At 40.2% G+C, this 22,037-nt stretch overlaps 1 protein-coding gene across 2 annotated transcripts in view; it reads left to right on the top strand.

Moving 5' to 3' along the window:
• Window positions 1-1,598: 1,598 nt before the first annotated feature.
• pxb overlaps window positions 1,599-22,037 on the top strand; it is a 132,511-nt gene continuing 112,072 nt past the window's right edge. Inside the window, exons 1-2 of one of the 2 annotated variants that reach the window (XM_065475420.1) lie at window positions 1,599-1,838; window positions 21,727-21,793. The gene's annotated coding sequence lies outside the window, so the exon portion shown is untranslated. The remainder of the gene's footprint in view (window positions 1,839-21,726; window positions 21,794-22,037) is intronic. The other variant, XM_065475422.1, reaches the window with a different exon arrangement.

Here is a 22,037-nt window from a genome sequence, read left to right as displayed (position 1 = left end):
TACTATGTGTGAAAAATGAGCCCAGCCGAAAATCCTCTCTGACGAGCTCAAGTTCATGCGCTAGGCGTATGTGACTGGACACGGGCAGCGAGAAAACAATGGAAAATTGAGCAATTTCGTGGGTGAACTCGCGGCGGCGGCGGATAATGAGCACCTCATTAACGAGAGAGCGATGACGCGACTCGCAATCACTGAAAACGCTTCTTTCCGCCCATTCCATGTGCACAACATATACATGAGATATAATTTGTCACTAACTGGCTGCGAGTCTGCTCATTTTTTCTCTCCAGAATTGAATTGAAAGCTCCTGCGCTGCTATTTCTCTCTCTCTTACTTCTGCGTGCGTTGGAAGCATTGCACGAACTTTTCTTATTATTCTCTCACGAAGTAAAACAAAACACAACCGCTCCGTTATGATGACGAAAAGTGAGTTATTCCTCACGCTCGACTGTCGTCAAAAGCGAGCGAAAGTGGCAGACGCGACTGCGACAAATTTTAAGTACTTTTCTGTGCTTGGGGCTGTGCAATAAACTAACTTGGGCGGACTTGATTTATACAACTCCGACTGTAGGTGCTATACACCTTTTCACAGTGGAATTGTTTTTTGCAATTTTGGTAATTCTTCATAGCTGGTCCAAGCTGAGAGGAAAGGAAAGTACAGCGAAAATGGAAAATGGTGTTGTCAGGGGATGAATCATTTCTATATTTAAAAGTATAAAATCATAAAAATTGAAAATGTTGAAAACTAAACCGATGGCACTCATTTGTAGCTTGTTTCGGAATTAGTTTTATTTTGTCAAATGTTTTCCTTTTAAGAGGATATTAATGCTGCAAAAGTCTGGAAAATCCTTGTTGCTCATTGCCTCTATATTATGATTCAGTTGAAAATTGACCTACTGGCTGATACCCAATCATAGCAATTGTATCGCGGGGTAACAGAATTTTATTCTTTTGTCGGATCAAATGTTACGAAATAAATTCTTTCGATTTTTGTTCATATAAATTTAGCAATTTATAGCCCAAGTTTCTTGCTTCATTTTTTTATCTTTTATATATACGCGGCTAAAGAATAATAACTGATCTAAAATAATGCTTCTTTCGCCAGAAATTTTTCAGTATATACAACATGTAAAGTAGAATGGAATCGCTGGTTGGTTGAACAATCACAAAAATGTGAAACAAATTCTAACTATTTATCTCGGTATTCAACGACAAGAAATCAAGATAAATCAAAATCCATCACCCGAAAAAATCCTCGACTTTATTTTGGTGACGAAACGTCTGACGGCGACGGCAGCCACACACACACACACACACACCCAGTGCAGCTCGTTGGCCGTAACTCGCTAGCAGTGGCTGCGAGCAAAATAATTAACCGGCGTTTACAAGAACACGCATAATCCAACCGTGTGCGTAATTTGAATAACAATCGGCGCACGGGCGCGCGTCCGCGTATAATATAAAACAGGGTAAGGCACCGAAGGCGCAGCTTAATTATTAGCAGACGGCGGCGGAAGGCGGCGCTGCGGTTTCCCCTCTCGTCTCGCGAGCGCAGCGCGCGCTGCTGGCGAGAAGGGCGGCCGTCGGAGGGGCCGCGGCGGCCAGCACGCGCGCTGATCAGTGCAGCTCCACCAGAGGTGGGCTTCGTGTGTCTCCAAATTGTCCGCTCTGTTTCAACGCACTAAAGGGCGCTTGTGGTGACAGTGACATTCGTTTCGCCGACTGACAGTCGGAATTTTGCACGCGTCCGACTCGACCTTCGTCTCCCTTCGCGCCGCTTCCACTCCTCCATCCAGGTGGTTCCTCTCCCCACCTGAAGATCGCGCACCTGAGGAAGGGTGAGTAGGGCACTGACAGATGGATAAAAGCATTTATTTATTTTGTTTAGGGTCTTTATTTTTTTCAAACAGTTGGTTTTAAAGTCTTTGATTTTTTCCAATTTTATCATTGTATATTTAACCCTTTCAATTTACTGTGCTATTAATTTTTTAACAGATATTTATGATAATTTCTGTGGTTTAAATTATATTTTTGCTGCTGATTTTTTTGTTTTAGTATGGTTTGTTTGTTTATAAAAAAAAACTAGCACCACACTATATCTTTGATAATAACTTGTTTGTTTGGAAAACAAAGTGGGACCTTTTTAATTATTAAGTAAAATAACAAATAATGGTCGTAAGTACCCAGGAACTTACACAACGAATAACATGTTCACAGATAAGTGACATTACAAATTTTAGCCATTATTGCGCAACTTTTCCCTGAAAACAATTCCTTTTAAAGCCAATGTGTGTGCGCACATACCGAAGACTGGTCGTAAAACTGCTTGCGACTTCGTGTTTGAGTGTTTTTACAATTATTGCTCCGTCGGTGAAGGAATTTGCGAATGCTCTCCAGTACACAAATATAGCATTTTTTCACGAACCATTAATTACTGCGGCTGTTGAAAATATTTGCTCGCCGTCTAATTGCCAATACGAAATAAAAGAGAATGCCGGCTGCTCGCGTCCAGCGTGAATTTTTTGCCCCTTGACCAGCAGCAGCGTGTGTGTATTCCGGTCTTGTGAAAACATTCCGTCCTCACATCGCCCTTATTATACTCACTTTTCGCTCGCCAACAGCTAACTGGTTTGCTGACCACTCACGCCGTCAAAGCCGCCCCATAAATTATCAAATATGAAACACATTTCGCTGGCCCATTTTGACAAGCTTTGAGCTTTGTCGGTTTCTTCCATCGAGTTAGTCAGCCTGCATGATATGCATTTCATAGAATTAAGCTTTTCACTGTGCTGCATGAGAGTGTGTATTCATTATTATCATTTCAGTGAATATTATATTTCGAAATGGGAACTGGTCGTCTCAAAGCTCATTATATTTTGATTGCCAGCGTGCCCCGGCATATGGGCTGAAGAGTGTCGCCACATTTATCATCTGAATGACAAATAATTGGGGAGGAGTGCTAAACTGACAAATCAGACGCTATTGTTGTAACCAGCACCTCTCTTATTCTCATTCGGAGAGGACAATTTGTAATTTTATGCGAGAGAGAGAGATAAAAGAAATATAATTGGGCCTTTTTCTTTGAATGTAAAACTGACTGGCACCGCCTGATTAATATTTGTCTTTTATAAATAATGCTGGTGACTGGAGAGGAAAATTTGACTTTTTTATCATAATTATTTCAAGACTCACAACTTCTTTAAATTTGTATTTTATTTCATAAATATAGGAGATGAGAGGAAGTCACGTTGTTGAAAGGAGTGAATACCTTTGAGACGTAATTTATGGAAATAAATATGGTGTGGGGTCAACAGTCTCTTCTAAATGCTACAAATAAGGAAGCTGATTTGACTTTATTAAGCTACGTTAGGAAAAGCAACAATAATTGAAAGGCTGTGTTAGATCTTGACAAAATAAGCTACTCCTATCTTATTTGAGTTTGATTGAAATATATGTATTTGATCAATGCCAGCGCCTAGGCTTTTCTAATAAATAACGGTCTGATATACGGCTTTACATCAGCAAGAATCGTCACCATAAAACAAAAATAAACATGAAACTCAAATTAATAGTAATCTTAAGTAAAACAGATTATATTTTCATACATCAAAATTGAGGTAAATACTGAATTTGTTAGACTCTCAATCAATACCTGTCCAAATACTCAATATCAATCACTCTAACTCAAAGGTATTCCAAAATTTCACGGAGAAGGATGGTTTATACAAGGTGATAAACATTATGAAGCCGTCTTTCCTGTTTGAAATCATGCAAACAGTTTCCAAACCAAATTCTACCTTTGCGGCTGCGAGCAGAGCGTTTAATTTTGCGATTGCGTAAGTAACAAAGACACACACACACACACACACACACACACATATATTCAGAGTCAACCCACGCCCTGTTTGAAGCTCTGGCAAGAGCACACAACTCCGTTCGTCAAATTTCGCCACGAGCGAGCCGAACACGTACGTATTGGAGCGATCGGGTAATTTTGAGCCGAAAGCAGAGATGAGCTCTCAGTCAGGCCGCTTGTTGGAATCAAAATGCAGGGCTCGCGACCACTCTGTTTTGTGCCGTGAGAGTTATTCAAACACGGGCGGAGAGGAGCAGGCCGATATATATTGCCAGCTCCGGTGATATTGGATGGTCTACTTTGATTAGTATGGCTGCTGGCAAGAACAACTCAAACACCTCATCTGCGCTGCTCTGCTCTGCTCTGCACGCTCAAACCCCCAGCACCAATAAATACGCGCGCGCGGCCGGCACTCGCGCTGCGTGTTCCATTTCACCAAATGAAATACGTGATTCACTTTTTTGCCTCTGCTTGTGCCGCAATTTCCCCAATGAATGCGTTTTCTTTCTGCACTCTCTGCTCTTCTCTTGTGAAATGTATTGCGAAATCGCTACGCTGGAAGTGCTTTTTCGTCTCCCTTGTGGCTTGGAAATTTTAATTGAACTCTGCTGCTATACTGGTGGTCATCACGGAAATGTTGCTTTCAGATCTTTCTCAATATTTCAATTAGAGTCACTGTAATAGTGCTGCTCACTGTTGACTCATTCACTGTCAGTTTTTTCTATTTATATCGCCCAGTCTTAAAATAAAAAATTTTGTTCACTGAAACTTAAAAATTTAGCCGATCGACGTTTTTTGGGCCAGTCGCAGACTGACGACGAACGTAAATCATAAAAGATCAATTATATAAAAAAAGAAATTTAAATAGGGCTGAGAATTCATTTATCTGTGGGCATCTGATTTTTACTTTAAGAGCTTTTAGACACATCATATCAGTGCGAATGATTAAATTCTGAATCATATGAGGCAAACTAAAATCCGTCTAAACGGCTTTTAAAATTATAATAGGATTCTGAACTGAATAGAATTGTTTTGCGGAGTTAAAGTTTATAATGCTAATGAGGCCTGCGGGACTAAAACAGCCGCTGTATTGTATGTGAGAGATTGTATGACAGTTATCATTGCTTTTGTAATTATATAATTAAATTTTGTCCAACCCATTATTAGTTTGCTTATGGGAGTTGCCATTATAAAATCAACTGTAAAAAGAATAATGATTTCAAAAAGAGGGTAACATAAGCCATCAACTAAAATTGTGCTATTTCAACCAAAAAAATATTTGTGCAAAATATATTTGTGTAACAACGAGTTTTTTTAATCTAGGGATATTTTATTTTCCCCAAAATAATCAAATATCTTCAAGAATAATTTATTTACGTTTAAATTTTTAGGAGTCAAATTAATGGACTGATAATTTATATTATAAGACACTATGTGGTTTTTCCTCATAAACCGAATGACCATGAAATCTCCTCGTACAAATGAATCGGACAATTTATAAATATGATGCCAAAATTTGGCTGAAAATCTTTTATTCCCTAGCCTTTATAGAATAAATAAAGCAAATCGTTTTTTTAAGGAAACTTTTTTTAAGGAGGAAACAATAATACTTTTTCCATGGAAATATCGATCACCATCTAAGGGGCACAGATCGACAAGACCATATAAGTCTTGGTCTGACCATACAAACATTAATTTCGTCAAAGAACGCAGATGCATCCTATGTACAGGAATCCAAATTAAAATCCTTCAATTTGAAGTTGTTTATTTAAGACTAAAAAAAATATTTTTCTTCAAACGCCAAGTGAAGATGTATTATTTTCATTGTGATAAATCATATAAGGCGTCACTTGAAAAAATAGTCTGTCAACTTCATCCGCAATGGTCATATTTTCTCTCTCTCTCTCTCTCTCTCTCTCTCTCTCTCTCTCTCTCTCTCTCTCTCTCTCTCTCTCTCTCTCTCTCTCTCTCTCTCTCTCTCTCTCTCTCTCGACCTTTTCAACAAGGGTTGCAAACGCGCAGCAGGAAGAATGCACCCCACGTGCGATGGTGGTCTCTCTGTCGTTAAGCGGCAAATGATTCGGTCAGTCAGATAATGGCTGACGGCCGCAACGACAAGATTTTGCACTCAAATAAGAGCCGGCGGACTAACGCCCCCTGCATTTTACTCTAATCGCTAGCAGTAAATACGGTTTCACTTATTACTGTGGGATATCGGCCATGTGTGCGCTCTGTTCTTGCAGCAGACAATGTCCTCCTGCGATGCAGGCAAAAAGGGGCTGTTAAATGCCGGGCATCACGCAACTTCGGAATCCGGAGTATTTCTAATTAAGTGAAAACGCTCGGTGCGCTCGTTACTGTGCCTTTTATTCGGCTTGCTTATCAAGCGGCAAAAGGAGTGAGTTGTCGTGTGGCGTGTCGCACGGAAATTATTGTGTTTACTTTTCTTCACTTGAGTATGGTGAGACTCGCCATATCGTAATTCACGTGTGTGATGGCGGTATCATGGAAATTTGGGAAATTTGAATATTTTTCAAATGAAAATTCATTTGGGACGAGGGCGTAGTCGAACATTCAATTATCTAAAACCACTCCTTTGGGGATTTTCGTAATCCAAAAGTTTAATGTTAAACAATGTTTTCCGCACGGTAATTTACCTAACCTCGCCTATATTTGACTTGTTAACACGAATATCAACAGCAAAATAATATGCTTTCGAGTCGGTAAAATTTACATGTTTACCAAACAAGCCATCGGAGCAAATCGAGCACAAACATTCCGGCATTATTTGCTGGAAAGCTCTGCAGTGCAGTTAAGTGAAAAATGCTGGCCGGAATATACCACTTAATTTGCGCAAAACAAGGCCATTAGGTGTCTGCGTTTGGGCAGCGAAACGGCCACTGGGACCGCCGCGTTGGAGCTGGGAAAAGTGAAAATGCATTCGTCGGCAAATTGGATCTGTTGGCATTTTCAATAAGCGAAGCAAAAAGGCGGCTCAACAGCCCCGGCCGTAGGTATTACACACGCGCGCGCTGCCCGACTTGCCCTGGGGAAATTTTGCGCCTGTAAAGTATACAGCACGGGACGAGCTCGCCCGCTGAATTGCAGATTCCCGTCCGCTCTGGCTGCCCATTTCGGATGCATTCGAAATTCCGCCCAGCCACCGGCAGCGCGTTGCTGCTGTTGTTGTTTTTGTTCGGCAAACACACACACACACACCGCACATATCGGTGCGCTGCGCGGCGCCATCGAATGCTGCCATTTTGCTCGTTAATTATCCAAATATTGGACAAACACTCGTTCGCGCGCCAAATTAAAACGCCTGCTTCTTTTTTTCACTTTTTGATGCCTATATCCATTGTTATTGGCCTCGTGCATTTGGGTAAATGGGAAGTTGGGTTTTGCAACGCCAGGTGCACATCAAAGGAACACACTGCTGCTGACGAGTTTCATTCAATTTGTGTGATTAAAAGTTCACCCAAAGTTGCTGCTTTGTGTACCAAACAGCGTCGCTGCTCACGTAAACCTGATTGGGCGTTTTTGGCGTGTAAATTTTCGCGGATATATGAAGCTGGACTGGCTTTGCTAAAAGTTAATTACAGGGTTCGCAAAACTGGTGATATATTTGATTTATATCAATCCCTATCCATGAAATTCTACTTTACTCATCAATCAATGTTCGAGCCACTTGAAAAAACAGTTATAATTAATTGTAATATCCTCATTAACGCTTTTCCCATATGTCTACATTAATATTTCTATCATTTTGCCTAATCAAAAAATTAGTAAATCTAGTTTATTGTTGGAAAAATCAGGAGTTAAATAATTTAAAGATGTCATGTTCACTCAATTTTCTCGAAAATAGCCGCAGCATATTTTGGTATTAAATAAATCCTTAAATTAGAGCATTAAATTTGGCAAAAATCTACCGAGACAAATAAAAAAATGGTTGGCAGCATAATAATTTAAGTTAGAACCTAGCAAAATAAATTATGAAGTGTTAAAGCACCTGAGTTAATAACTAAACGGATTTCTCACTCACTCACTCACTCAAGTCAGGCCTGTCAGCAATTAGAAAGGTTCGGCGGTTGAAACAAGTGCTTGAAAAGTTTCTTTGAAGTAAACACACATTGAAAAGTTTGAAAGAACACCCGTGGCAAAATAAGAAATGCGTTGAATCGAAGCCAACGCGAGATTCCGGCCGCTATTTCGGGCCCATGAATGAACAAATAGAAACCATTTGCGGCGCACGCGACCGCCCGCCGTAGGAGAACGTCAAGAGAGCCCCGAAAAGTGCCCAGGAGCAGGCGGCGAAGAAGCGCTCCTCCAGCCTGAGGGGTGCGAAAGACAAACAAAGTGCACATTCTCCGAATCAGCCGCACTTGGGCTGAGGACCAAACAGCATTTATCACATCAGCTGAATGGGAAACATCTGACTGCTGCCGTACGTCTCCGCGGTCCATTTGCAGCCTGGTGTGTTCCAGCGCCGTGTAAACAAGACGAAAACCACCCCTTGGACCACTCAAACGCCTGCTTAATTGGAAAAATGTGGCCGTTAAAAGCCAACGTGCTCGTCATTAGCCAAACAAACAGTGGCTGCGGCAGTGACTGCTTTTTTCCGGTTGGATTTTTTTTCAGATTTCTTTCCCCGGATTGATTAGGGGAGAAAAACAATGACTGCTGATGAATCTGTGACTATTTTAAGAAAGATCCCCTGGAAGAAATTCTTTTCATTTTTACTATATTTATTTACACTGGGATTTTTACTGTTACAAAAATCTGTTGTACTATAGGAATATTAGTATCTACCGAGAGGGTATTTGATAAATGAAAAAGTCAGTCAAAATACTATTAACAATTTGTAACATAGTACTGGAATACCCTTGATTAACCTTATACATAATGCTTGTTTACTTTGTTATTTTCTTGCAACACAGTCGTTTCCAAAAATTAAAAACAATTTTCATAACGCAGGAAGTACATATCTGTTAATGCCCAACTTGGGTAAACATTAACTAAAAAAGTTAAAACATTGTGTGTTTACAATGGGTAGGATTTCTTTGCTATATTACAAACCAAAAAAGGGTCCGGTTTGAAATTAGCATTCATTGCGAGTCGCAGAGAAAATGCCCTGGAGAAAGCCGGGATGGAATTGATTTTTCTTTTGATTAATCTGCTGGTTGGAAAATTATTTTTGCAGCGGCCAGCAGCAATACTATGCTATCCGGCTTGCCTTTGAGTCCTCTCTTGCGCAGCGATAAATTTATATCTCTTTATTTTCCAATCTGCTCGCTCGTGTAATAAATATATCTACCCAGTGTATATTATATGAAATGGGAAAAAAAGAAAAGAGAAACTTTGTGTGAGCTGCGGCGGCAGTTAGACAAGCAGTCCGCTGTAATCCAAATTGATGTTCAGTCAAGATTACGAAAATAAAATGCTCGCCCAGATTTTTCTCTTCCTACAGCTTTTATTTTTAATCCTTTCACTTCATATCTCGCTGTGGCGGCAGCGGCGGGCAAAAGTACATTTGAATCTCGTTAGCTCCGCCAGCTTATACCGAAATAAATGTGTGCGCGCGCTCTCGATACCCGTGAGCAAATTACACGCAATATATTTTTCTCCGCGCGTCTCACTGCTAAATTCGCAGCTGCGCGAAATCCTTTTCTCCGGACGAGGACATCGACTAAATGCTTGACAATTATCCTCCAACGGTTGATGATAAATTGTCTCCAAATTCGGCATACTCGAGTGCAATTGTAGAAAAGCATTTGACGTTTCATACCTCGAGCTCACCTGCGCGCTTATTTTCGACGGCCACCCAGCCGTTTTGATATTTGACAGACCCGTGAAATCGCTTACTCGGGATCTGAAAAAGCATCCCAGACCAGGTGATAAGAAAAAGCTGCTGCTGCTGCTGGCAGAGGTAAAAAAAATATGGATCGTCTTCCTCTCTGCGCGCGTGAACCAGAGCTGGGAAATTCCTGTGCGTGGAAAATGGTTCAGCGAGCCAGGGTGGTCCTGCTCGGCTCTCTCACTGAAATTTATCAGTGTTGGTTTTTCACTAGGCGGCAGAAGGGTCTTTTCTTGTCGCACTGCTAAGGGATTTTCGACTTTATTGCCGTGGAAAATGCCCAAAAGTGAGATATTATTATGCGTTGCGGGATTGTTCGCGGTTGGCTGACATCAGAATGAATAAAATCTCGTCCCTCACAATCGTCTCATTCCTTTACGCCATCTCTAAATCTGATAAGCTATTGCGTTTTACGGAACAGTTTTTGGGCTTAATATTATTCATTTATGTAGCAAATAGGACGTTTTATTTTTAAGCGACCGTTTTGTTATCTTAACATTGATTTAGACAATCAATTGTTTATTTTTGTTCGTTTGACCTAAAGCAATATATTTTAAGAGTTATTACGATAAATTGCTAAAAATCAATAAGAGCTTGGCAGATTTTTTTTTTAGTCCGAGAGAAGAGCGAAGATGATCTGTACCAAGTTAATTGTGAGCAATGAGATTAAATTGAAACTCGTTTGTTAACCTCCTTTTCATTCATCCCTCTTGCACTGCAAGATAGGAAGAGTTAATCAGCGAAAGTGAACAATTTGGAATTCACCGCTCCCCAAGCAGCCAGCTTCGCCGTCTGCCTCTGTGAAAATGCAACAACAAACTATAAAACTTGATGCCAATTCCTGCAGCGCCTCTCTCTCTCTCTCTCTCTCTCTCTCTCTCTCTCTCCGTCTCACGACTCTTTTGCACATTCACTTGATCATCCGCGCCGTCAAAGTTTTCTGCACTGGAAACAAATAATGTCTACTCCGGCTGCTAGCTCTTTTTCATCCGCATTATACAGCTCTCGCAGTTTTACGACCGTTCCAACTTGATGAGCTCTTCCATTAAACAAATTGCTCTTCAATAATATTTCCAGCAGCCAGATCCAATCACTGCAGAGTTGAAAAAGCACAGGGAAATGAAACGTGCGCAAAGAGCACTTGAAAAATGCACTTCCCTCGTTTTTCCATGCCATCAGCGGATTTTCACCGAGAAAATATTATTAACTGTTCGGAGCGAGTGTGATTGATGAACCTGATACAGCACCGGCACACAACAAAGCAGCCAATACATACACGCCGTTTTTGCCTCTCGGTGAATTCGAATCAATCACCGCGGCTGTGGAGCACCTTATATGGAAATATCCATGCGGAGATAAAATAATACTACCGCTTTTCTCGCCCCTGGCCGATTTGTTCTCGGTGAAAAATGGTTCACAAACAGCCTGCAGCCGCTGTTGTAGGAAAGGGTTGTTATGCCGCGCCTGCTCTCATCTCACGTGTACATAGGGGTTGAAAAAGTGGCGGCAGCCAGATCCATTGTTGCGCTCTCGGAATTGTTTGCACGCGGATCAGAAGCACAAGGCTTGATCGCATCAGCAGCCAAAGCCTGGGAAATGGCTAAACCCTTAAATCACGAGTTGTTCTCTCCGACGTTGGCATCCATATTTTGCCACCCTGACTCAGATGATTCATACACGTAAGCGAATCGGTTGTGAAACTGGGTCGTACAAATTTCGCGGTGAATTACACGCTTATTTGTTCACGTTTCAAACGGTATAACACGTTGCGTATCATTGCAAACTTGCAATTTCGTTTGCATTTGAAATTTTAGTGTGATTAATTTGACAGCCGATTAATTGATTTGAAAAGGAGAAATTATAATTTAAATCTAATTCACTATATGAATTTGGGGGCAGTAACCATTACAAAAAGAAGGCTTTATGGCATAATATTCAAGACAAACTTTTACAAAACTGGGAGAGAGTGATTTCCCGTCAGTTTTTCCAACGTGGAACCCTGCTCATTCGCTATCTCTCAAATTTGCTTATTTTTTGTTCTCTTTTGTGGCAATATATCTTCTTTTTACTTATATACCTGTTTATTCTTGCATGTCATTCCATAAAATTAAAGAATTATAAGAAAATACAGCAAGAAAGTGCATACATACTTGCAAAAACGATTAATTACAGAGTTTAATCTCTCGCCGTACTGAGCCGCAAATGACACGTAACTAAGTTCACTGACCACTATAAATTTGCCCAAGATGCTACTCACAGGGGGTAAACTCGACCGCAGTGGCAGGTCGTTCCACGGTTTCACCAACCTGAAGGAAAAAGCTCCTTGGCCGAATACGCTTCGCACAGACGGTGGCTGCAGCCGTGGGTGCTGGCTATATTGGCGTCGTTTCGCAGCTGCCTTGTTTAATATTTATTTGCATATTTCGCATATTTAAAAAAAATAAACAGACCATCCTGAACAATTTTTAAATTGTTCCTTTTTAAATATTCCAATTACCAATTGAATGCTTTGAATAAAATTCAAATCACGGGCCCAATAACCACCAATTTTAGAAATGAACAAATAAGGTTTATACAAGCAAGTGAATCGTGCTTGACATTTATTTTGTTGGTCTGTGTCTCAACTTGTTTCAATCTTCGTGTTGGCCTGCTGTTGCTGTTGGTGCTCTCCAGCAGGCAAAGAATTACTGCCGGCTCATGGCTAATGCATTTTATCAGGATCTGCGCGCCGCTGGGAACTGCTGGTAACAATCGCAGGCACCGCAATGACATTAATGGCCCTCTGTTTTGTCGCCATAACTCTCTCCATTTTATTGGACAGCATCAGCAGCTCAGGATCTGCGAGTGCGATCTTTAATAAAGCTGCTTCTGGAAGGTTCCCTAGTGGCTCGCTCTGCTCGTTGCGATATTGATCTATTTCGCGGTAATTAGCGTAGGAATTCTCAAAGGACTTGGCTCTCACCTTTTGTTCTAATTAACAACGATCAAATATTTAAATTGTTTATTTCTGTTATTCACGGCGATGCCGCTAGAGATTAAGGCTAATTTTAGGAAGGCTGAATTTCATTAACGTTTTCCAAGAATTTCTCTGCGCAATGCAAGCGCACAAGGCTGACGGTCACCGGAAACTGACATTGCCTTCGATACGAGTAAAAAATTCCCTCGCCGCGTCAAACGTTGCTTAATATCCTGGTCGAAAACACCTTCCTTGCCTGCACGGGAACAGGCGAGAGGAAGTGCAGCAGAAAGCGATAAAAACAATTCCGCAGGGAGGGTATTTTGAAATCTATTTTTTTTATCAAGCAACAGTAGTAGTCATTCAGGTAGAAGCTCCTAAAGTAAATAATTTCAACCTGCTATAGCTAAAACCTTTCATACGAAACTAGCCACTTATTTTTTTTCAAGAGGGTTAATTGTTAAAATTCAATTCAACTTAAGCTTTAGCTGTCAAGTATAATAAATCGAGATCAATACCTTTTAACATCTAATCCACTCGAGAGGAAATGAAAGGAAGGTATAAAGCTGTAAAGGTGCGTCTACAATTTCCGATCCTGCGTGAGTTCAAAACAAAATTCCACACGGACATGTGAATGGTGTTAAATCGAGCGGCAGGGACAAAAAGATCGGACGCGGAAGGCGATTTAATTGTGTATTATTCCCGCCCCCGAGTGGACGCTTGGGTGGATTCCCGGGGCCACCTGGCCCTGAAGTGTGGCCGCCCATCAGTGCAATTGCCTGAGCTGCCAATCGCCGAGCATGTCAACTCGCTCGCTTTAATTCCCCGCTTCCTCATAATAGCGTGCACTCGTTGTTTCCGATCGCTGCTGCATCTCGTGCATGAAATAAAACACAACACCGCGCGGCGGCCATCATGCGAAAAAGCAGGATGTTCTCCAAATTATTTTTTTGCCCGACAACGACTGCCATGCTGAACGCGAATAAGTAATAAAATGGTAGTTTAAAATGTATTAAGCAAGGAGGGGAGGAAAATTAAAGCCAACGATCGCTGAATAAGAACAGAGTCTCTTGGGACCATATTATACTTTAATAGTTGGGATTATTAAGGTTTTATTTTGAATGGCTAAATGAACACTTGAAATTTCCAAATATTACTCTTTGAATGTAAAAAGGAATGTTAATGTTGTGGGCGCTTTTGCTAATTAAAATAAATAAACTGAGCAGTTTTTTTTAATTGGCTTGTAGCAAAATGCCAAGCTTAAACCAACGCCAGAAAAGTCGCTTGAAGTGTGAACTCAGCGATCAAAATGTAGATCGCAACTTTATGCCCTTTTTATGGTGTAGAGAAGAATGCACTTTTGTCGCTCTCTTATATCGTGCCAAGAAACAAAGGCGAGGATAAGAATAATAATGCAGAGTACTGCGGAGTAGCGTGTCAAAAGCAATAAAACTGCATTCACCAAGAATTAGAATTATTTAATTTCCCAGAGGAAAAACGTTGAGTAAAATTATTATTGCAAAAATGTGGCGTATGGCGCCAACGAAATGCAATATCCCAAGTCCCCTATACCGCATACTGTTGAAAATATTAAATTCTACTTTCCGTAATCTGACGGAGATATTATAGACGTTTCCAATAAATCTCTCGTTACTCAGCACGTTGTGAAAATTAAATCCGCATATTTTACAAAGTGCGTTACTCGTTCGCTTCTATAAAATATAGCTGGCCGTATCAAAACCGAACAAGTTTTGCGGTGTCGGATTCAAAGAGAAGAAAAAACAAGTGTTGCTCTACAGCGCAGAGCTTGGCGAGTGTGAAATTAACAGGTCATTTGAATTTTATCGCTTAGGCTGATCGCATTCAGCAGATAAACTAGTTGTTGCTCGTCAGGCTACGCTTGGGGGCGGACGCGCGTGTGAGAAAAATGCGCCATTTCAAGCCGGTAACAAGCTGCGGCCTTTTAGTGTGTGTGTCCATATTTATTATTACGAGTGGGCGCTAATTTGCATTCGGAATGGTGATGAGGATAATTTGATATACGCGCGGAAAACCGAGCTGCTGCCCGTCGGGAGTGGTGACACACAATTAAATTATAATTACCGAATTACGCTCCGGTGGCTCGTTTTGAGTGTCCACGCTGAATAAGTTTATTGCGTCAATGGCCAATTCGGAATTTTGATAAAAAAATTATCGCTTTGGCGTTATTCTGGTTGTAAAGCCAATTTATTGATTCCCTCGTGCACTGATGTAATATTTCGACTCACACGCATTCGTTAGCACTGATCCTAATTTTTTTAATGCGAGAAAATATTGTAAATTGCACAACAACTACTCGCTCTTTCAATTACTCATTTTGATGCGCGGAAAAATCACTTGGTAGAAACTTTGGAGACCGCAGAGCTCAATTTGAGATTATAGCTAATGGATTCTGGATCGTCAAGTGGTTTTCCCAATTTGCTGCAAACGGCTGCTCGCCGTCTCATCTGTTGGTGGGAAATAATTTCTGCACGAAGAGCGAGAGAGAGAGAGAGAGAGAGAGAGAGAGAGAGAATCTGAGAGAGAGAGAAAGATAGAGAGAGCAGAGAAAACTGGCGCGCTGATAAAGTTGTTGGCGCTGCGAGCCTGAATTATTAAAAGAGGCCGCGTGTATGAAAAATTTAAAAGGCTCTCAAGACGCGGCCCTGCCGGATCTGAATAATGGAGTTACATTTTTCATTTCGCTCCTCTCGCCGTAAGGCTCGCTGGCTGTTCCATATTCTCTTTGAGGGCGGTCGGGAAAAGAGAATTCGCCCCCGCCGTCTTAACACGACCAAGCGTGATGGATGCAATTCGCCAGATGCAAATAAACACGCGCTCTTCATCATCACAAAGGGGGCTAATCTCCGGCTCACACGCCCCGTCATTCAATTTGCACACTTAATTCTGCCATTTTCACGCTCATTTGCACTGCAAATGTTGTCCTAAAATAGCTGTAGCAGGTACTAAATATATCACAAATCAATGCAAGTTGACAAATTTAGTTTTTTACCATTTCATGCTATAGATTTTCTCATCAAAATTACTTTTTGTCTGATTGATCCTAGAAAGGGTTCGTCATATCTTAAATCTTTAACGTGGAACTTTGTGAATTTAAATCAGGAAGATTGTGACAAAGAAAAATTGTGAACATTTTTATTTAACTTTTTTACCCTACAACTCTTTAGAGGCATACCTTTTTAATTGAAATTTTTCATATCAGAATTTATTCAATCTGGCTGATCCTTGCTCTATACTGATAAACATTTTACTTTCCTGTTGCGCCGCCTGCACATCTTTTCTGCTTGTGAGCCTTGTGAAAGCGTCATTCATTTTCTTGTCATCGCGGATTTAAGGCAAAATGTAATCTGGAAGAAGTCTCATTTGACAGGAGCGCGTATGAAAAGATTGTGATCCCTTTATTGTGAAACTGCTCGAGTGTAAATAAATAAAATGCGGCCCGACCGTTCGCTTTATCCGGGAATTACACTTGTAAATGGCAGCTGCAATTTTTGTCAAAAAAATCCATTCGCCGGGAACGCGCGTCAGCGAACCATCAAAATAGTCTCAAACAAAACACCCACTCCATGCAGCCTGCAGTTCCTGTTCTATTTGTTGTTGGAGGATATTGTTGAAACTTGTACACTTCACCACTTTGCTCATTGTGAGAACAGAGCGAGAGCGTAAAGGGTGCAAATCCACCCATTCATAATTCACGAGTGGGTTAAACTTCTCCGCTAATGGCTATTATGCTTCTATGTGTTGGCGAGCAGAAATAATCCCTTTTTATTATTAAACAGCGCTGTATTCATATGATTGGAAATAGAATGTAGTTCAAGCTTTTCAATTGGAAGGGACGAAACTTATAATTGTGCTCAAAAGCCTTTTTATTTATTGAATAGGAAATTCCTGGAAAAATCAGAACACATACAACAAATCTAAATATATTCACCAGTTGCAAAAGCTCGTTGTGTTCGGAAAGCCGCTAATAAAAGGCGCCAGCGGTTACTTTAGATTTAAGGCACTTTCGCTACGATTTCATTCTCAATTCTGCTGCTGTGCATTCTTCATTTAAAACGATTCATTTGATGTGTTCAAAACCAAAGTCGGCACAGCAAATCATTTGAAAAACGAGAAAAACATTTTTTATGTTGATTTATTTAATTTTATTTGAAATAAAAACACTTTCCCAGGGTTTATACCGTTTTTCTACGGCTATTGACTGAACTGATTTTTTTTACAGCACATCAAAAGATATCATTTTCAGAGCTGAATGCACAATAGCAGGATCGATTCTGAGATCGCAACGGATGAATTCTCTTACATTTTATTTTTTTCTGAAACATGTGAAAATCAAGGAAGAAGGCTTGATTTTTCTACCTTGTTTAGTTGTTTGGGAAGTGTGCTTTATACACTCTTATGGATATAGTGTACAACAAACTTCCAGAACAAGTGAAACAGATTGAAGAATTTAAGCGTTCTTTTAGTGAAAACCTTCCATCATTTGTTCTTCGATAAATTTGAGTTTTCCTGGTGTGGTTTTGATGAAAACGTACAATGACATTTAAAATAATACCCTGTAAATATTTGGCCCTAATTGTATAGAGATATTTTGTAATATTTCACGTCATTTTTACAAATTGGAATGCTTTCTTTCTATATTACACAATCAGCCGTTCATGTGATATCTGTCGAATGCATCGTCAACGTGAGCTAGGACTTTTTTGTGACGCCGAATGACAATATATCTGACAAAAGTGTGCTCGCTCCGCAGGACAAAGAGGCACATTTGTGCACGGAGGGACGCACACACACGCATCCAGGTCTACCCGTACCTGTGTATAAAAGCGTCCCATTGTGCGCCGCGGGCGTACATATACGCACAATGATATGCGAGCACACGAAACATACAGTTACAGCACACGTTATTGCGAGGCAACGATCAAGAAGGTGCCCCTAACAGTGTTCGTATGTTCACTCTTGACTGAATCCGCTTTCAAGACACCGCTCTTTGACATTATTACATTCGGTTTGTGTGAATGAAACGTAACCATTATGCCATGGTCGTTTGGAAAAATGTATGCTACTCGCTATTTACCCCGACATTTTTAACTATATTATAGTAAACTGATCAATAATATGCAAATTTTAGCGTTTTTTTTAAATTACAATGTTACGCGAGCAAAATTTTGTATTTGCAAGAACTTATAAAAAATGCTGTCTTGAAACGAAGTTCAAAATGTATAGATGTGTTGCTCAAAATCAGCAATGTATAAAAGCGGATGTTTTCGACGAACTCTGACTCATAATTCTCTGCAGATAATACTGTGGTACCATGTTTTTTTAGTTTAAGTACTGCTGATGAGGCCTGAGGGGCAAAAACAGCCGCTATGTGCACTACAAGAACGTATCATTTAATTATTTGTTTCAAAGTTTCACTAATAGCTAACCAAACTTAGTTAGCCACCAAGAGCTATTTGATAATTTTAAATTTAAAAATGAATATTATGTTTAGGTTATAAATTGAAAATTGTATTTTTGATTATAGTAAAGTTGTCAATTGAGTTATTTGTTTGATCTGTTAAATCTTCTTTCTGATTTTGCAGATTATTTACTTCAAAATTTTGTGCTTTAGCTGATTTCTTCATCTCGTCGCGATCTATCCAATAGTTTTATATGCCTTAATTATACTCCTTGGTAAAAATGAAATTATAATTTCAGTATAGGGAGACCAGAAATCCCCATATGAAAATCGTGTAAAATTTACAGTTAGTTTCCTCAAAAACAACGCTACCTTGAAAAATTTTGGCTTTAACACAATAATCTAGGAATAATTTAAAAAACTGCAGATTGAAAGATTTTTTATTGAACAAAAAGCGCAAAAAGCATATTCAGTCAATAGCTGTCCATGTTGCATAAAGGGCAAAGTTTATATCCTCGTGCCATGCATCACTTTTTCTTGGGAAAAAAATGTTTTTGACAGAGAGCAGTATTCGCGCGCGACCTATTCAGTGTCAACGCCAGTTGCGTTGTCAACGATGATGAATAATTTAGTGTGCAGCACTGCAGCCGTCGGCTCCGATAAAAGGTGTCGAGCCCGCCTTGGCTGCTGCACACATTCAGGTTCACAGGGCATGCCAAATTCGGGCCGCGCCGTGCCGCGCGTGGTTACGCAAGGTACAAAAATTGCCGCGCTGATGGTGATGCGAGGCGGCGTTTTTATTTGCGACAGCTGTCCCACCCGCCACAGCAGTTCTTTGTGCGTCCTCTGCCGTGGAAACGTCAACTGAAGCGGAATATTGAAAGATGCATTTAATTGGTGCCAAACCACTTGTGAGCGCACACGTACAATGCACCGAGACCGAGAATCGCTCCCTCCGCAAACGCATTGGCCGCTCTCTATTATGCTCTGTCTGTTCCTAGCATATGCAGCAGCAACAGAGAACGGCATTCAATTTTGCTCTTCTTCCTTATGCCTCTGGATTTTCGTCCCTTATCGCCTACTGGGGATCTGCCTGCGCACTCGCCTGGCGGGACGGTATTTTCTCACACTCGCTGCCGCTGCAGAAAAATGCGCAGGGAAATTTGGGCCGCGGCCAAGACGCCGACTCTGGCACCTCATCAGCCTGGCCAAATTACTGCCGAGGTGCTGAAAAAGCACACTGCTGTGAGTTAGATTAAAAAAAAACATGTAGTCTGAGCGTGTGTTGTGATTACCTCCGACTGAAATACATCTAATTTTAGTTATGTCATCTACCGAACAAATCTTTGAGTTTAATTTCCCTGTTTTAACTAAATTTAATTGAGAGACTGCAGCGATAAAAACCTTTGAAATCGTCAAGTGGCAAAATTTTGTAAAAAAATTACATCGATATTAAAATATGTGATGTACAATGATGATTATCAATTTATCGACGTCTCTCCTAATGATAAATTTAGCGGAATAAACACAATTAATAACGGGGAATATTTAATTTGCTTGCTAATGAACGTATACATTCAGAAAACTAGTGATCTTGAAGATTACTACAGAAAACTAATCGAGTTCCAATAGCATAGACAGATTTCTGATATATGCTTCTAAATTTTCAAGCTATAATCTTTCCACCAATCTGACAGTCAGTATAACTTGCGATAGGAACTGAAAAGTACACAAATTACTTGTTCTTAATGAAGTTCATACCCTGTGTTATACTGAGTGTTTACTGCTCCAGATTTCCCCTCTCTGTTACCACAAATTCCTATTATCAAGAAATTTGTGGACTCATATATTTTACGAGTGCTGAAATTACCACAGGCAGATGAACCTCCAGCACCCCTGTTGACGCAGGTCCATATTATTCATCATCATTTTACTCATTTTGCGGTGCAAGCCATGTGTGAAGAATCGAGCAGAGGAACCCGCTCCATTGTCAAAACTCGTGTGTTCCGACTGAATAAAAGGCACGCACGCTTTGTGTGTTAGGGAAACCGCTGGCTGGCGCGCACACCTATTTTGTCCTATTCATTTAATCTACCCGGCCATTCAGGTCGTTATAGGCGCGATGAAAAACGAGCCAGCCGCCGCACTGCACCGACGCGTGAGAGAGAGATAGAGACCCAGAGAGAGATACTGTAAATATTGGACCGAAATCTGATCCACTCGTTCACACAGACACGAGCACTTTTGCCTTTTTCCGCAGCAAAAGCTGCCGAAATCGGATACTTTTCGAGCAGCTTGACGACACTCTTCACCAGCCAGTCAACGTTTCCTCATGCGTGTAATTCGAACTAATGAAGCGATTAATTATTCATATAACACGTTATTTGTGTCACTCCTAGACATATTTTTTGCATGTCATGAAAATAGGGTGGATTAGAATGACAAAGAACCGACACAATTTTAAATCAGAGAGATATCGAACTTTGTACTGTATAAAGGAACTTTATAACGGAATCTAGGCACGGAGGAAATTTAATAAAATGAGAATCATTGGAAAAAATAAAATTGAACAGATGGAAGTAAAATGATCATTTTACTACTAATTTGACTAAAATCTAGATACTTCTAATCCCTTTTGATTCGTTGTTTATTGAGATCGAAGCGTATGTATGGCATTTGAACCATATAATTCACGAAGCTATTAAATTTTCTGAACTTATCCAGCAAGCACTGGAATTAACTGTGAAAAATCCAGCAATTTTCGTTAAACAAAACAGTCAGAATTCCTGTTTAGTTTTAAATTTCATAATATGTATAAACTGTACAGCTAAAAAATTGTTTGATTAAGCCATTTCTCCAGTTGCCTCATATGGATTGATATTTGGAAACATTCAAACCCTCAAAGACTTCAACAATCTCGATTGTGCTAAGACAAGTCAAGTTAGTATATAGTGGACAAGTAGGATCACGTTAATCCAAACTAATAAATAAATATAAAAATACCCTCTTTACAACATGGAATATTTAATTCTGTTGTACACATAGGTGTCGAATAAATTATACATATATACAAAAATAAACTGTGCTGCGACACAAATCCGATAATTTTTTTGCAAAAAAACACCTCACAATCCAAACATTAGACCCATTTAAACTTCCAAGTTTCATCCCTTTGATATGCATCTGGATAAAGGGCTGTGCCGCATACAGCATGTGTGTTTTCGCCGCTCGCACGCACCGCGTTTTTCACACCTGTGTGATTTTGCAAAAGCACAGGCTGCCCATCAACTCTAATTAAAGTGAGAGTGGGTGGCAGCAGGTGCAAAAATCCGCGGGAATCGTGTGTGCAAAAAATCCCATACTGCACGTGGCCGTAAATTAATAAATGTAGCAAAATGAATGAATAATAAAAAAGCAAAAATGGCAGCTCCCGTCAAAGGGCGATAAATTCTAATTAGGCCGCTCGCGCGTTTGCTGGCTGTTGATCAATTTATCATCAAAACAACGTGCACTGGGTCATTAATTAGAGTAATTTATTTGTTGTGATGGCTGCTCGATTATCACCGATAAATTACAACAGCTTTCGAATGAAATAACAGTAATTAAAATTTTTGTTTCAGCCGCTGATGCGTATTTTTCGCAACCGTCCGGACCAATTTTCGACCCAAACTGGATTCCGATTATGAGGTCAGTATTAGCGTTTATTTAAGATTTCCCAAGGGCAAAGATGTGTGTGTTATAGGCAGATTGAACACTTTCGGAACAATTTCAATTGGATCGCAAAATGTCATGTTGATGAAACAATCTAATTTTGATTTAAATTTTTGACTGTATCCAGAGGTTTCTGTCAGTAAATATAATTCGTTGGAAGTCTTTTCAAACTATCTGTTTTTTTCTGTTTGAGTTAAGTATTTGCTCAGAAAAAATTATC

The sequence above is a fragment of the Cloeon dipterum genome, chromosome 1 (genome assembly GCF_949628265.1).
Source record: "Cloeon dipterum chromosome 1, ieCloDipt1.1, whole genome shotgun sequence".
Lineage (NCBI taxonomy): Eukaryota > Metazoa > Arthropoda > Insecta > Ephemeroptera > Baetidae > Cloeon > Cloeon dipterum.
This window is presented reverse-complemented; position numbering and strand designations above follow the sequence as displayed.